This window comes from Chiloscyllium punctatum, chromosome 13, assembly GCF_047496795.1.
Source record: "Chiloscyllium punctatum isolate Juve2018m chromosome 13, sChiPun1.3, whole genome shotgun sequence".
NCBI lineage: Eukaryota > Metazoa > Chordata > Chondrichthyes > Orectolobiformes > Hemiscylliidae > Chiloscyllium > Chiloscyllium punctatum.
In genome coordinates this window covers 93,156,025-93,169,610 of record NC_092751.1, presented here as the reverse complement: position 1 = coordinate 93,169,610, position 13,586 = coordinate 93,156,025, and the positions used below count along the sequence as shown (strand labels likewise).

The following is a 13,586-nucleotide window of genomic DNA, read 5'->3' as shown; positions in this document are numbered from 1 at the left end:
GCATTGCTTGGGACAAACCTTGACTAAATCCAATGCATCTCTCGAGACCTTTTTTGCATAGGGACATTTCAGAAGGAGATGTGTGACACTCTCTCCATCATCAACGTCCCTGCCACTTCAAGGGCAAAGTGTAGTGGCACAGAGAGTCCGGGCGTACATGAAGGATCTCACAGGTAATGCCACTCTCATCACCAGCCAAGCTACGTCTTGATGCACAAATGATGAGATAATAAAACAGCAGTCTACACCACTGAGCTCATTCATGATTCCTCAACTGGTATTATTCAGACTGCAACAGATATAGTGATGACTGACGTGAACCTTGCGTCAGATGCTGAGAAGATGCAAGTTCAAGCAAATGTGGGTGCCACGGTGGCTCAGTGGTTAGCACTGTTGCCTCACAGTAGCAGGGTCCCAGGTTCGAATCCAGCCTTGAGTGACTGTCTGTGTGGAGTTTGCACATTCTCCCCATGCCTGCGTGGGTTTCCTCTGTGTACTCCGGTTTCCTTCCACAGTCCAAAGATGTGCAGGTCAGGTGAATTGACCACAGTGTTAGGTAATTAGTCAAAGGGAAATGGGACTGGGTGGGTTATTCTTTGGAGGGTCGGTGTGGACTTGTTGGGCCGAAGGGCCTGTTTCCACACTGTAGGGAATCTAAAATAAAAAAAACATTTTATTCCTGTCACTTCCTAGGAAAAATGCTTAGTACCTGTGACAGACATCATGCCAAGCAAGAAATAATCCTCAAGGAGTATGACTGAAAAACAAATGTTGGTTTCACCAGAAATGCAATTACTGTAAGTCAACAAAAGTGTCCAAGCTAATTCTCAGTTGAAGTAAAAAGTCTATAAATTTCAACACAGATTTACTGGCAAATTGTGAATAAACGTTGGCACACACAGGGAAGGTGATGGCCAAGTGATATTATCACTGAACTGAATCACTGAATCTAGAGACCAGGTAATGTACTGGGAATTTGGATTTGAATCCCGCCATGACAGGAGGTGGAATTTGAATGTAATGAAAATGTGGAGTTAAGAGTCTCATGATGACCATGAATCCATTGTTGATTGCTAGAAAAACCCAACTGGTTCACTAATGTCCTTGAGGGAAGGAAATCTGCTGTCCTTACCTGGTCTGGCTTACAAGTGACTCCAAACCCACAGTAATGTGGTTGACTCTTAACTGCCCTCTGGGCAATTAGGAATGGGAAATTAATGCTGACCTAGCCAATGATGCCCATATACCATAAATGAATTTTAAAAAGACAGATTGAAGAGGTGGTGTATACAATTTCATGGAAGTTTCCACTGAGATCAGATAACCAACACCCACAGATGTAGGACATGGTCAAAAGAAATTGCTTGGTTCAGAGAACCAGGATACTATCAAAAAATGAAAAGTATTTAGTTCAGAGATCCAAGATATTGCAAAAAAGAAAGAACCTGTTTGAACTGGACAGTTGTCCTCTGCAAAGGAAATCATGTGATTAAATATCTTCTATATATTACTATGAAGCTTAAATAACTCCACAGAGGTGAGTATCCTGTCACCAAGTCACCCTTTACTTATTTGTGGAGAGTCCTTGACACTGATCCAGCTCCATCAGAGCCAGCTCTCAGAGTGAGCTGGATGTCTGACACTCTTGCTATTGTCTGCCAGCCAAGGCTCCCCGATTGGACCAGAATAACAGCAACAATCAAGGAACTCATATTCTATGAGATCCACCTGGCCAACTTCATTACAATCATTATAAGAGCAACTCGTGTTTCAGCAAACAAGATGTCCTGAGTGAAGGGAATCCAAGAGATAAAGTGTTCAAAGAGTCCAAGGACGTACAGGCTAGGTGGATTAGCCATGGCAAATGCAGGGTTACAGCGATACGGTAGAGGCTTGGGTCTGGGTGGGATGCTGTTTGGAGGGTCAATGTGGATTCGTTGGTCCAAATGGCCTGCTTCCACACTGTAGGTATTCTATGAAAATGTCTTCCAGTGTAAAGGGAGTTACAAACCCCACACTAAGAACAGAATCAAAGATAACAGTTTTTAATCCAGAGGCCTACCAATTGTCTGAGTCAAGGAGAATGCATTCTGGCAGAATGATGTAACTTGCAGATCACCTGATTTTGTGAAGTCAGAGAGTTGAGAGGAGAAACAGTAGAACTAAATATAATGTGTGCACAAATGTATAATATAATGTATACAGGGGAAAGTCTTGGGGGAAATGTTGTGCAAAGGTGTAAATGTCTGGATAGGTTAATGCTGAGATACACATTAAGCAACGCCCAATATGATGTCACATGGATGCAGGCAGGGGATCAACTTTGGATTTTGAAGGAGTAAGACCTAACATTGAGATCCCTCTCATACACTCAGTAAGAATACCAATGTAACTTGTACTAAGCTGCTATTATGAAATAAACTATACCTTGCATATGACAAAAGGCTCTTCTCATTCAACCAAACAGGCTCCGTTGATTCCTACCAGAAAACAGGATCGTGGCAGCAAATATATGGTGAACGAATATTAATCTTACAACATTTCCCTCCTCTGTAGTTCAGAGATCAGACACATCCCAAATTGGATCAGGCCCTCTCTCAGGCCATAAATAGAGCATGCAGTTGGCTCAAAGTAACTATGAACTGCAGACTCTCTACTTGCAGCTCTGTCCTGCCCCCTCCATCTGAATGGAAGCCAAGTCTGCACATTCACAAATGTTATTTATTATGCCCGTTGCACCCGATGTGGTCTCCTTTACATTGGGGAGACTGGACGCTTTCTCACAGAGCGCTTTAGGGAACATCTCCGGGACACCCGCCCCAACCAACCACACCTCCCCGTGGCCAAACATTTCAACTCCCCCTCCCATTTTGCCGAGGACATGCAGGTCCTGGGCCTCCTCCACTGCCACTCCCTCACCACCTGGAGGAAGAACGCCTCATTTTCTGTCTTGGAACACTTCAATCCAGGGCATCAATGTGGACTTCACCAGTTTCCTCATTTCCCCTCTGCCCACCTTACCCCAGTTCCAACACAGCAACTCAGCACCATCCTCATGATCTGTCCTACCTGCCAATCTTCCTTCCCACCTATCCTCTCCGACCTATCACCTCCAACCCTACCTCCATCCACCTATCTTCTTAGCTACCTTCTCCCCAGCCCCACCCCTACCCCCCTCGCATTTATCTCTTCATCCCGGAGGCTCCCAGCCTCATTCCTGATGAAAGGCTTTTGCCCGAAACGTCGATTTTCCTGTTCCTCGGATGCTGCCTGACCTGATGTGCTTTTCCAGCACCACTCTGATCTTGACTGGAAGCCAAGTCTATTGATCTGGTTTTCTTTAGGACAGATCCTATCAGAACAATAAGCCTTATTCTGCATTGTTAGACCACACAGCATCTGAAGAATTCCATGTTTCTGGACTGAAACCCTTTCCCATCATTTTTTTGGGTGCAAGATCAATGTTTTATTCCTTCAATGACAACATCACAGCTTGCTCACTGACAACTTTCTAGACAAGATTCCATTATCCTTTTGACAGTGCTCCGAAAGCTCGTATTTCCAAATATTGTTTGATTTTTAACTCTATTCAATAAGACAGGGTTAAATTTGGTGTCTGACAGTCTGCCACAAATAACTATTTCTAGTTAGGCAGTTTATCCCCACCTCCTATCTGAATCAGTGATATTACACTGGCAACCCTCAATCCCCACCATTTTGCATAATATATACTTACAGGGAAATCCTGCCTTCCAACGGAATGCAATGCAAGCTCACACTGTAAAGTGGTACTCCTTCAGTTACAACCTGAAGCTTCTTTGCTTTTTAAGTGGCTGGATATTAGGTACTTTTATACACGATTTGAAGAAGAGCAAAGATCACTTGCTGATTACTAGTCTCTGTTTCTTTTCTTTCTGCATCACCTTTCCCTTTGGCTCTGTAAAACTAACCCCTTTGTCATTCAAACTCTCCTCTCGCAGCTCCCTCGGTGGTCCTACGGTTACTGCAAAACACACGAGGTAACACAACTTTGCAATCAAACTCCTGATCATCGGCTTAACTTGTCAATGTGTACGTACTTCTGTTAAACTTGCAGCTCTCTCAGGGTTTGTTGTCCCTTCGGTTCTGCAGGTGGCGCTGCGACTGGAATTCCGTGATTCGCGCTGTGTGGGACTTGTTGTCCCTGCAATGCTGCAGGTGGCGCTGTATGTGGGGTTCACACTGGGTGTTGTGCGGTGTTTAATGTCCCTCCGCTGCTGTAGGTGGCAATGTGCGTGGAGTTCACTCTGGGTGTTGTGCGGTGTTTAATGTCCCTCCGCTGCTGTAGGTGGCAGTGTGTGTGGAGTTCACACTAGGTGTTGTGCGGTGTTTAATGTCCCTCCGCTGCTGTAGGTGGCAGTGTGTGTGGAGTTCACGCTGGGTTGTTGTGCGGTGTTTAATGTCCCTCCGCCGCTGTAGGTGGCAGTGTGTGTGGAGTTCACTCTGGGTGTTGCGCGGTGTTTAATGTCCCTCCGCTGCTGTAGGTGGCAGTGTGTGTGGAGTTCACTCTGGGTGTTGCGCGGTGTTTAATGTCCCTCCGCTGCTGTAGGTGGCAGTGTGTGTGGAGTTCACACTCGGTGTTGTGCGGTGTTTAATGTCCCTCCGCTGCTGTAGCTGGCAGTGTGTGTGGAGTTCACTCTGGGTGTTGTGCGGTGTTTAATGTCCCTCCGCTGCTGCAGGTGGCAGTGTGTGTGGAGTTCACGCTGGGTTGTTGTGCGGTGTGTCATGTCCCTCCACTGCTGCAGGTGGCAGTGTGCGTGGAGTCCACTCTCCGAGTTGAGCGGGGCTGCAGGGGACGCTGTGTAATGTTGTGTGTGTGGGAAGCCGACGATGAGGTGGAGTTTTTCTCTTGGTGTTCATCTGACATGGGGGCCGGGCTCCGGCATTAACAGAAGAAGCAGTATATGCTCCTGACACGGAGCGTGTCTGTGGGGGTAAGTAACAGCTGTGTTTTAAGCCGGTGTGAGTGGGACTGTTATCAAGGCCCAGCTGTGAGGGTCCTCAGGGCTACAGCCAGACCCCAGACCCCAGAGCCAGAGCTCCATCGCTGTCTGTACTGTTCCCCCTGAATGATACTGTCTGTTTGCTGACAAACCTTTACCGAAAAAAAAACCCCACTTTATGTTCTATGGGAAATAGATCACTGAGAGATCAGGACAGTTGATTCCGTTGAATATATCTAGCTGAAGATCAGTGAAACCTAACAGATAAAATACTACACCGATGAGCAAACAAGTTTTAGGATCTGTTCCCATTTGATCTGGTTCCAGACAGTAGATGGATTTCTGGATCTGAATTGATCCATCTCTCTCTCTCTCATATGCCAGACATAAAAAGCAATCTAATTGTGTATTGTGTGAAATGGTAGCTTTGTTATTGTTACAATGCAGTAGCCTAGATCAGGCAGTTCTTAATAGTGTTTGGCAAGTTTGGTTTTTGATTTGAATTGGATTGGCAGAGTCACTTACAGACACACTTTTGAAAATTAAATCATATGAAGTTGTGTAATGTCAGAAAGTTCACATTTTCCAGTGTTAGATTTCACTTTATTGTTTGTGACCAATCCCCATTTCGTAGACTATTTGAGCATTTCTTACTGAAATTCATATTCCAACAGTACTTAAATATGACATGGGTAAACTCTCATGTGGTCAAATCCAGGTATTTTTTATATTTTCTATTTCTTCCTGGGCCTAACAATACAGTCTGTTGGAAGGATTCTGGTACGGTTCTTAGTTTACATCAGAATGAACAAGACCAATGCAGTCTATCTGACTAATCATGGAATACAGGAAACACTATATGTCACAACAGGTGTTACGTCCCTATTCAGATATTCATTCAGCCCTCTTGAATTATGCAGCCCATCCTGCTGAGGTTTCTCACAGTGTTATACTGTAAGACTACTGGAGATCTCCAATCTCTACCTTACTTCAGGCAGACACACTTGTCACAATAATGTACGTGTGCTGAAATCACAAAATGAGCTGGAGTCAGGGGTAAGTCTGATTGGGCCACCACACTGGGAAAGTTCACTCAGTTTCTCTAAAGTTGCACTTTTAAGCCATTTAATCGTTGGGACATGATGCTCAAAAGGTACAAATCTCAGTCACCTACAAGGACAAAAAAACTTGAATGCCCTATAGAATGACTAACTTTATGATGCAGTAATTTAGAGTTGCTAATATATATTCGTGTTAACAGTCTATCATTGAAAAAAAAGATTCAACAGTAGAGTTATGACAAACAGAGAACCAGCATCATAATACCATTTTATCAGCAAATTGGCCAGGGTTCTTAGGCAGTGGAGGCCCAACATTTTGATCAATGTCAAGTAATGGTGTGTTTCATTCCTAAAGAAGCCTCGTCATGAGCTTCCTCATTCTGACTCATGATCATGACTTAAGGCTTGTGATGTGTGAATGACATACTTACTTTAGATCTTTCATCATGATCATGTACTCGAGTAGATTGGCCACAACCAAATGTGGCTGTCTCTACCCAAGCTGACCAGTATTATGAAAATATTGTTGAGACATTTTACAGCTTTGAGAAATAATATTTTTGAAAAATAATTTCCTGAAGTTGCAAAGCAATGAATCAATCTCAGCAGCTGCAAGAAGTTTGTACTAAGCTTCCTTTGTCAGTTGACTCTGGAGCGATTAAGCTAGTACCATATTGAAAGTGAACTAGCTGCATGTATGCAAATGTGACAGATCATTGAAGAAAACACTCCATTCTCTCTTGCTTCTCTAACCTTTCTTACATCCCGGCTCTCCAAAATTACTTGCAGAGATGTGTACGCCATGGGCAGGTAGAATGCCGAGAGGTTGCACAACTTGTACTTTATATTCTTAATTTACACTTTCCAGTCCTGCTGTGTAAATGAATAAATGTAACAAAGTTTCCTCCAATTGATGGGATATTCTAAAAACAATTGATTCTGGACTTCTAAAATAGTGAGCACCAGGAGCGAAACAAGAATGGCGAAGACAGTGCCATATTTTGATTGTTTGCAAAACATGCATTTGAACAAGAGAAATCTGTAATAAAACACTTATTAGTTTAGGAGCAACATTACCAATAATTGCATCTTACTGTCATGTGTTTTTTGTCTGTAATTTGTCAATTAGTGGGAGCTCCATAGGAATAATTAAATTGGATACAAAGAACTAGAAACAGTGAAGCAAAATAAATAGGGAGTGAACTTACTGCTGATTTTGGGATTGATTTTGAATGTACAATAATATATAAGAAAATAAGAAGTACAATAATATAAGAAATAAGAGGAGCAGGAGAAGACAATCTGCCTATTTGCTATTCAATATCGGTTAGAACGACAATTAGAGGCAATAAGGAATTTACAAGAGCTGGGAGTGTGATGGATAGCAGTTATAGGAAGGGAGAAAAGCTGCCGATACAGTTAGGTAGATGGGTTACCTTCAAGAAAGGTAGGAGGGTAGTACAGGAGTCTTCTGTGTCTTTCTCCATTTCAAACAAGTATGTTGATTTGGAAAATGTAGGGGGTGATGGACTTTTAGGGGAATGTAGCACAAACAATCAAATTTCTGGTATCAAGACTGGCTCTAATGTACATCGGGTATATCGGGTTGCAAGCGATCGATTGTGATAGGGAACTCTCTAGTCCAAAGTACAGACAGACATTTCTGTGGCCAGCAGCGAAAAATCAGAATGGTGTGTTGCCTCCCTGGTGCCAGGATCAAGGATGTCTCAGAGAGGGTGCAAACTTTTCTCAAAGGGGAGAGGGGCCAGCAGGACGTCATTGTACACATTGGAACCAACGACATAGGAAAGGAAATGGATGAGATTCTGAAGGGAGAATGTAGAGAGTTAAGTAGGAATTTTAAAAAGGAGGTCCTCGAGGATTGAAATAGCTGGATTACTCCCGGTGCTGTGAGCTAGTGAGAATAGGAATAGGAGGGTAGAGCAGATGAATGCATGGCTGAAGAGCTGGTGTATGGGAGAAGGATTCACATTTTTGGATCATTGGAATCTCTTTTGGGGTAGAAGTGACCTGTACAGAAGGACGGATTGTACTTGAATTGGAAGGGGACTAATATACTGGCAGGGAGATTTGCTAGAACTGCTCAGGAGGATTTAAACTAGTAAGGAGGAGGGGTGGGACCCAGCGAGATACTGAGGAAAGAGATCAATCTGAGTCTGGTACAGTTGAGAAAAGAAAAGAGTCAAACAGTCAGGGCAGGCAAGAACAAAGCAGAGATCAAGGTAGGACTGATAAATTAAACTGCATTTATTTCAATGCATGAGGCCTAACAGAGAGGGCATGGTTAGGAACATGGCACTGCAATATCATAGCAATTATAGAAATATGGCTCAGGGATGGACAGGACTAGCAGTCTCATGTTCCGGGATACAAATGCTATAAGAGGGATAGAAAGGGAGGCAAGACATATGGGGAAGTGGTGTTTTTGATAAGGGATAGTATTACAGCAGTAATGAGGGAGGATATTCCCAGAATACATCCAGGGAAGTTATTTGAGTGAAACGGAGAAATAAGAAAGGGATGATCACCTTATTGGGATTGTATTATAGTCCCCCTTATAGTCAGTGGGAAATTGAGAAACAAATTTTTAAGGAGATTTCAGTTATCTGTAAGAATAAAAGGGTGGTTATGGTAGGGGATTTTAACTTTTGAAAGATAGACTGGGACTGCCATAGTGTTAAGGGTTTAAACGGAGAGGAATTTGTTAAGCGTGCACAAGAAAATTTTCTGATTCAGTATGTGCATATACTTACTATAGAAGGTGCAAAACTTGACATACTCTTGGAAAATGAGGCAGGGCAGGTGACTGAGGTGTTAGTGGGGAAGCACTTTGGGGCCAGCGACCGTAATTCTATTAGTTTTAAAATAATGATGGAAAAGGATAGACCAGATCGAACAGTTGAAGTTCTAAATTGGAGGAAGGCTAATTTTGACAGTATTACACAAGAACTTTCAAAAGCTGATTGGGGGCAGATGTTCGCAGGTAAAGAGATGGCTGGAAAATGGGAAGCCTTCAGAAATGAGATAACAAGAGTCCAGAGACAGTATGTTCCTTTTAGGGTGAAAGGTAAGTTTGATAGGTATAGGGAATGCTGGATGACTGAAGAAATTGAGGGTTTGGTTAAGAAAAAGAAGAAGGCAATGTCAGGTATAGACAGAATAGATAGAGTGAATCCTTAGAGTATAAAGGAAGTAGGAGTATATGTAAGAGGGAAATCAGGACAGCAAAAAGGGGATATGCGATAGCTTTGGCAAATAGGGTTAAGGACAATCCACAGGGTTTTTATAAATACACTAAGGACAAAAGGGTAACGAGGGAGAGAATAAGACCCCTCAAAGATCAGCAAGGCGACCTTTGTGTGGAGCCACAGGAGATGGGGAAATACTAAATAAGTATTTTGCATCAGTGTTTACTGTGGAGAAGGACATGGAAGATATAGAATGCAGGGAAATAAATGGTGACGTCTTGAAAAATGTCCATATTACAGAGGAGGAAATGCTGGATGTCTTGAAACGCATAAAGATGGATAAATCCCCAGGACCTGATCAAGTGTAACCCAGAATTTTGTGGGAAGCTAGGGAAGTGATTGCTGGGCCTCTTGCTGAGACATTTGTATCATCGATAGTCACAGGTGAGGTGCCAGAAGACTGGAGGTTTGCTAATGTGATACCATTATTTAAGAATGGTGGTAAGGACAAGCCAGGGAACTATAGACTGGTGAGCCTGATGTCGATGGTGGGCAAGTTGTTGGAGGGAGTCCTGAGGGACAGGTTTTACACCTTTTTGGAAAGGCAAGGACTTAGAGACAGTCAACATGGCTTTGTGTGTGGGAAATCATGTCTCACGAACTTGATTGAGTTTTTTGAAAAAGTAACAAAAAGGATTGATGAGGGCAGAGCAGTGGGTATGATCTATATGAAACTTTAGTAAGACGGTCAACAAGGTTCCCCATGGAAGACTGGTTGGCAAGGTTAGATCTCATGGAATACAGGGAGAACTAGCCATTTGGTTACAGAGCTGGCTCAAAGGTAGAAGGCAGAGGATGGTGGAGGGTTGCTTTTCAGACTGGAGGCCTGTGACCAGTGGTGTGCCACAAGGATCACTCTGGGTCCACTACTGTTTATCATTTATATAAATGATTTGGATGTGAACAAAGGAGGTATAGTTAGTAAGTTTGCAGAGGATACTAAAATTGGAGGTGTGGTGGACAGGGAAGAAAGTTACTTCAGAGTACAATGGGATCTTGATCAGATGGGCCAATGGGCTGAGGAGTGGCAGATGGAGTTTAATTCAGATAAACGCAAGGTGGTACATTTTGGGAAAGCAAATCTTAGCAGGACTTACACACTTAATGATAAGGTCCTAGGGAGTGTTGCTGAACAAAGAGACCTTGGAGTGCAGGTTCATAGCTCCTTGAAAGCAGAGTTACAGGTAGATAGGATAGTGAAGGCGGCGTTTGGTATGCTTTCCTTTATTGGTCAGAGCATTGAGTGTAGGAGTTGGGAGTTCATGTTGGAATATTGCGTGCAATTCTGGTCGCCAATGTTGTGAAACCTGAAAGGGTTCCAAAAATATTTACAAAGATGTTGCCAGGGTTGGAGGATTTGAGCTATAAGGAGGGGCTGAATAGACTGGGACTGTTTTCCCTGGAGCATCAAAGGCTGAGGGCTGACCTCATTGAAGTTTATAAAATCGTGAGGGGCATGGATAGGATAAATAGACAATGTCTTTTCCCTGGGATGGGGGAATCCAGAAGGAGAGGGCATAGGTTTAGGGTGAGAGGGGAAAGATATAAAAGGGACCTAAGGAGCAACCTTTTCACTAGAGGGTAGTACATTTATGGAATGAGCTGCCAGAGGAAGTTGTAGAGGCTGGTACAATTACAACATTTAAAAGGTGTCTGGATGGGTGTATGGATAGGAACGGTTTAGAGGGATATGCACCAAGTGCTGGCAAATGGATTAGGTTGGGATATCTGGTTGGCATGGATGAGTTGGACCAAAGGGTCTGTTTCCGTGCTGTACATCTCTATGATGCTATGACTCTCTGATTATAGGTGACCTTCAACTTCAACTCCAGTTTCTTGTCCACTCTCCGTGTTCCTTAATTCCCTAACAGACATTAATCTGTCTATCTAGCATTAAATAGACATGGTACCATGGGACCATGGTAGATATTCCCACTAGCATTAAATAGACACAGACATAGAAGTTGGAAGAAGATGTAGGCTATTTGGTCCCTTGACCCTGCCACCCTGCTATTCAGAAAATTATGGCTGATCTGTTTGCATTTGGGATTCCATATTCCTGTGCACCCCCAAATTACTTTTGAATCACTTACCTCACAAGACAGAGTCATAGCGATGTACAGCACAGAAGCAGACCTCTTGGTCCACTTCGTCCATGCCGAGGATATACTTCTGTTTTGAAAACATTCAATGACGCTGTTTTCAACACCAGAGACCCAGGGAATGTTCTGGGTACCTGGATTTGAATCCCACCATGGGAGTTAGTGGAATTTGAATTCAGTGACAGGTGAAGGAGAGAAGGAACCGCTGGTGGAAAAGACAAAGAAACGAAAGAAACCAAGTCACCCTGTGGCTTAGGACCATGGTAGATATTTCCACTCTGCCGTGTATGCAAGGAGAGCCATGCCCAAGTAAAAATACAGAGCTCCTAGGTCAGTGAGAAGATGTTGAAGGAAAATACCCCTTTTTCAATTACCAAGCTTGTACATTACCAAAAATGGAGGTAATCATGTCATGAAAATCGTCAAAATGCCACACCGTAACCACTCTGAAGATGTCCTTTACAAAAGGAGTAGCTATGATAACAAACCTTTCAGACAGCACGAAAGGCACCTTCATGTATCCGTCATCCAGGGACTGTATGCTTACTGCTTTCCATAGGTGCAAGTGAGTGATTTTTCTGAAGCAGTTTAATTGTGCCCTATTGCTTGTTACTGGTCCTCTGGCTCTCAACCATGCCCCACTGCAGAGAGTTCACTAGAAATTTGTCATTGCAACATCTATAAAGATTCAACTGTCAGGAGTAAAAATTTCCACACACCTGACTAACTCCTACTTCAAGAAGAAGCAGCTGCATAGACCCAAACACTAGGAGGGTGGCCTTTTTAATACTGAGAAAGAGAAATGTCAATGAACGCAATAGTGGACGAAAGTCCAGAAGACAGAAATTCTGCCTATTATTAAGAAGACTGCACAACTCCATGGCTACCTCCATTCCATGTTCTATTTGTCTAAGTGCGTTTATCCACATAAAATAATCTTTTGAGCATGTTGTAAAGATATACACTTATTAAAATTGGGCTTTCAGCAAATAAAATCTGGAATTAGGGTCTAATGATGACATGAAACAATTGTTGATTTTCAGAAAAACCTGTCTGGTTCACTAATGTCCTTTTGGGATGGAAACTGACATCCTCATCAGGTCTGGCCTACATGTGACTCCAGACCCATAACAATACTCTTTTCACAAATATAGTTGGAAATAATACTGGCCTGGCCAGAATAAAAAAACTTGATGCAGAGATTTCCAAAGTGCACAAACCTCTGAAAGAATAAAATTCTCCTGACCCTAGCTCTTAAAGAGGACCATTAGTTTTCAGCAGTTCCATGTCTCCTTGTCAAGACTGATTTGGATCTTATGTAATTCAATTAAGTCATCCCCTCACTCTTCTACACTCCAGTGAAAGTAGCAGTCTTTAAAACCTTTCCTCATAAGATAATCCATTTATCAATCTAATATACCTCTTCTGAATTGCTTCCAATTCTTCCTTAAATAAGGAGACCAAAACTGTACTCAGTGGACTGAAACACAAACAGAAATTGCTGGAAGACTGAACACATCTGGCAGCATCTATGGAGAGAAAACAGAGTTAATGTTTCAGGTTCAGTGATCTTCCTTCAAAACTGAGCACAGTTTAACAATAGAGCATCGTCAAGTCCCTGGGGCTGGGAATTATAATAAAATCACCATCCTTTGAGTGAAAAAAAATCTCTTTATCTCAGTTCCTTATCCTCAATCTGTGTCCCCTTTCCAATTTCCACAGTACAGGAAATAACCTTTCAGTGTCTTTGATTCTTTCCCTGTCAAATCTTTGAATGAGCTTTACACTCTTCTCACTTCTGAAAATATAGACCTAGTTTACTCAAACTTCCACCATCAGAACCCTGTTACTCTGTGAATCAGTCTAACAAACTTTGCTGTGCTTTCTCCAGCCTTCTCAGTCATGCTTATGCGAAATGGTGTCTGTTACAAATAGTTAATTAACTTTGGGCAGTACAATGGCTCAGTGGTTAGTGCTGCTGCTTGGCAGTGCCAGGGATCTGGGTTTGATTCCACCTTGGGTGACTGTGTGGAGTTTGCATATTCTACTCACGTCCGCAAGGGTTTCCTCTGGGTGCTCCGGCTTCCTCTCATTGAAACCTGTAACCCATTTTAAAAGATTAAAAGTCTTAACAGCAATCTAGGTTTATTCAACATATTGTATCAGTTGCTT

General features: G+C 42.8%; 1 protein-coding gene and 1 pseudogene across 1 annotated transcript in view; both read left to right on the top strand.

The window, feature by feature from the left end:
• Positions 1-157: 157 nt before the first annotated feature.
• On the top strand, positions 158-12,358 carry LOC140484478 (large ribosomal subunit protein eL6-like; annotated as a pseudogene).
• The window catches only part of samd8 (sterile alpha motif domain containing 8), a 65,656-nt gene continuing 56,884 nt past the window's right edge, over positions 4,815-13,586 (top strand). The window contains exon 1 of the mRNA XM_072583257.1: positions 4,815-4,973. The gene's annotated coding sequence lies outside the window, so the exon portion shown is untranslated. The remainder of the gene's footprint in view (positions 4,974-13,586) is intronic.